The following is a 4,445-nucleotide window of genomic DNA, read 5'->3' as shown; positions in this document are numbered from 1 at the left end:
CAATATTCTGTATGACAGTGTTGTTAAGAAACAAATCTGTTTTCATGAGCTACCAGTATTCTGTATGACAGTGTTGTTAAGAAACAAATCTCTTCTCACGAGCTACCAATATTCTGTATGGCAGTGTTGTTAAAAAACAAATCTGTTCTCACAAGCAACCAATATTCTGTATGGCAGTGTTGTTAAGAAACAAATCTGTTCTCACAAGCAACCAATATTCTGTATGGCAGCATTGTTAAGAAACAAATCTGTTCTCACAAGCTACCAATATTCTGTATGGCAGCCTACCAATATTTTGTGAGAACAGATTTGTTTCTTAACAACACTGCCATACAGAAGCTACCAATATTCTGTATGGGTGAGAACAGATTTGTTTCTTAACAACACTGCTTCTACCAATATTATTACTACATAAAACAATTAGTGTTAGTGTTTTCATTAAAATTCAGTCATCCCTGTGTTAGTTGTTCATGTTTAGAAAGTCTCAAGTTAATAACATATGCTTTGACACACACAAACTGTAGTCACATCCAACTCTGATTCATCAATGTCTCTACAAAAGTTCATTTTCAAAGAAGCCTGATTACTTAAAATGTTATTGATATTAAACTTCATAGCAGAATGACTCGTTTTCTTCTCTACGGGAGTCTCGTCTTCATTCATTTCTCTCATGACTTTTGATCTCTGGCGAAACTGTTTTTGAATCGAACCATTCACCAGGAGACCCTGATTTGTGGTCATAACCTCTATATTTGGTATTCGTTGTTTTGTATTCAATTCACATCAGTAACTTGGATCTACATTCTCATCTTTATGTTCCATATTAAACATGCACATTATTTCAGACCGACACTTTCAATGACCTTACACAGCTGACCTTTTTAAAATGCACAACATAACCGAATACCCTTGGACAACCTAAGAGCAATGGATGTTTATGACTAGAATATATATGAGATTAACCTACTTATTCTGCCCGTAAGTCCAACCAATTACCATGATAGGTGGAGAACACGATCGTGAAGTTCTTCGATTCAAAAACGAGATACAGTTGAGATTCGTTTAAACAGTATCTCGCGTGTTTGTGTGTGTCGTCTATTAACTTACTTTAATTGTTTTATGTAGTAACTTGAGATTCGTTTAAACAGTATTCATATTAACAGTTACTAGTTAGCTATGTGAAGCCTAGAACCTGATAACTCATATTAACAGTTACTAGTTAGCTATGTGAAGCCTGGAACCAGATTTTAATACTGCTAGGTACATTGCACAGTTATATATTTTCATTTGGATCCTATCTGACTGCCATGGTATGAACATTTTAACTGATCATTACATTGACATTTAACATTCCTTTGTCAAAGAAGTTTAGAATTTTTAACTGTCAGAAACAGGATGTTACTGTAATGTTGGGGTGTATTTCATCAGTTGTCCCCCTGTTTACTTATATGTACTTGAGAAACTAAATTATTTACACAAATTCCAAACATACGTATATTATAACTTTTGAGCTATACGTGATTAAAATATTCATAGAAAATATTAAAATGTAGAATTGGTCCCTTACCTTTACACCCTTCTGGCTACTAAAGTCAGTACTAAGGCATTGTACTGCTACGTTGACCTGTAAATAATGACAGATAAAATTCCCGAATACATCGTAAAATAAAATGCAATTTGCACGCAATTGTTAGTACTTAAAAAGAACTACAAAAATGTACATCGTTATAAGTAAAGTCGGTCAGATTAAAGACCATGAGGATAGATGGCGCCACTTTAATACCTTGCTAAATGCATGCAAATACTTTATAGCCTGTAGTCATATAGCCAACAGTAATGGGTAATTATGAGATAATGGCTGTTGACAAACGAGGAAAAAAGTCATTTTTAAATTTCCATCACTTGTATCGAATGTATATTTCTAAGTACATTCAAAGATAATAGTAAATACCAGAAGATGTCGCGAAGAGACGTGTTGTGTATTTTATCGCTAGGGGGCGTCATAATATTTGTATATAGATTTCTTTCTAGTTTTTAAGAAACAAACAGGCAAACCGGCAATAAATAATATAGGTTAAATAATGATCAAAAACAAAACGGAAACCAAGGTATCTTTGAAAACATTAATAAAAACTAGTACATGATAACAATTTCTGACTGTATCCAAGGTTTCATAAATGCCAATTTTCGAGAGTACCTTTACCTTTGCTGGGCTTTCAAGGGGATTCCAGTAAATAGCTATGGCATTATGGGTAATCTCTTCTATTTGGCCTATGATTCCGGAGCTGTTTTTCGTATCTGTCAAATACAATATTCATCATTTAAATAAATTAGGAATAATAGTAGTTATAATTTGTTTTTTTATTTTAAAAACATTTATACACAGAGATTGTAATACACTATACTTTAACTTTGATATCAATTCGTTAGTTATAATTTCTCACAATGTTTTTTTTTTTCACTTTATCATTTAATGTCCATCTTAACTGACTTGTTTCTTTGTTTGTTATTAAACATAAAGCTACACAATGAACTATTTGCGCTGTGCCCACCACGGGTATCGAAACCCGGTTTTTAGCGTTATAAGTCTCCGGACTTATTGCTGAGCCACTAGGGGGCTAATTTAATTGATCACATAGTGATAATCAGTCATAGTTGTAATTGAAATAAAATACGTTGTTTTGTTGTTACAATTACACTTCTCATGGCGGGTTTGCTATTTATAACAGTTATGAATTCTTCGTTGCTGCTTAGTTTTTTTTGAACCAATTTCGAGTTTAAAATCAGTCTAGATGAAAACCAAACAAACGGTCGTTTTTATAGAAATATCATGGGTGCGTGTTTGTTTGTCTTTGAATTTCGCGCAAAGCTACACGAGGCTATCTGCGCTAGCCGTCCATAATTTAGCAATGTAAGACTAGAGGGAAGGCAGCTAGTCATCACCACCCACCGCCAGCTCTTGGGCTACTCTTTTACCAACGAATAGTGGGATTGACCGTCATATTATAACGCCCCCACGGCTGAAAGGGCGAGCATGTTTGGTGGGACAGCGATTCGAACAAGCGACCCTCAGATTGCGAGCCAAGCGCCATAACCACCTGGCCATGCCGGGCCCATCATGGGTGCTACCAAAAACAGGAGATTAGAACATTTATATTACATCTCCAATGTTTATCATTTCACTAGGTCCGTACCTGCGTCTAAAATCCGCTGTTTTACACTGTGCTGTCGACTGTGCCAAAACTGCCATGCCTTAACCTCGTCTTCAGGTGTTTTCTCTTCACGAAACACCAGCATGATCACAGACTATAGAGATACAAGTAAACTTTATGAAAATCAGTAACAAAAATTAAGTATCTAATTAATTGGTTCAAATTAACTATTTTCGATTATAACTTTAATGCACGTATTATATTGAAGGTTCTCGTATCATTCGGTTTCTTTCTCTGAAGGGGTTGCGGGGCTCAGTCTCCTGGAAAATGTGCAATACCTTTATTATAATTTTAGTTGCAAGATGTATTTGGTGATGTAGAGATGATGGGATGTTTCGAATCTTAACATGAATGTGTATTCACACTGGGTCATCGCTACGTGCTTAGAAACGCTGCCTCAGCTGTTACAGTTGCTAAACATGCGAGTTGAGATTCGTTTAAACAGTATGTTACAACATAAAACAATTAAAGTAAGTTAATAGACGAAACATACAAACACGCGAGGTGAGATTCGTTTAAACAGTATGTTACTACATAAAACAATTAAAGTAAGTTAATAGACGACACATACAAACACGCGAGGTGAGATTCGTTTAAACAGTATGTTACTACATAAAACAATTAAAGTAAGTTAATAGACGACACACACAAACACGCCAGGGTTATCAGGTTCTAGGCTTCACATAGCTAACTAGTAACTGTTAATATGAATGAATTATCTCGTTCTAGGCTTCACATAGCTAACTAGTAACTGTTAATATGAGTTATCAGGTTCTAGGCTTCACATAGCTAACTAGTAACTGTTAATATGAGTTATCTGGTTCTAGGCTTCACATAGCTAACTACTTTTAATACGAGTTATCTGGTTCCAGGCTTTACATAGCTAACTAGTAACTGTTAATATAAGTTATCTGGTTCCAGGCTTTACATAGCTAACTACTAATTGTTAATATGAGTTATCTGGTTCCAGGCTTGTGATAGCTAACTAGTAACTGTTAATATGAATTATCTGGTTCCAGGTTTCACATAGCTAACTACTTTTAATACGAGTTATTATGTTCCAGGCTTGTCATAGCTAACTACTAACTGTTAATATGAGTTATCTTGTTCCAGGCTTTACATAGCTAACTACTAATTGTTAATATGAGTTATCTGGTTCCAGGCTTGTCATAGCTAACTAGTAACTGTTAATATGAGTAATCTCGTTCTAGGCTTCACATAGCTAACTAGTAA

General features: G+C 35.0%; 1 pseudogene; it reads right to left on the bottom strand.

Moving 5' to 3' along the window:
• LOC106475796 overlaps positions 1–3,325 on the bottom strand; it is a 24,294-nt pseudogene extending 20,969 nt beyond the window's left edge.
• Positions 3,326–4,445: the final 1,120 nt, after the last annotated feature.

The sequence above is a fragment of the Limulus polyphemus genome, unplaced genomic scaffold (genome assembly GCF_000517525.1).
Source record: "Limulus polyphemus unplaced genomic scaffold, Limulus_polyphemus-2.1.2 Scaffold9182, whole genome shotgun sequence".
Classification (NCBI taxonomy): domain Eukaryota; kingdom Metazoa; phylum Arthropoda; class Merostomata; order Xiphosura; family Limulidae; genus Limulus; species Limulus polyphemus.
This window is presented reverse-complemented; position numbering and strand designations above follow the sequence as displayed.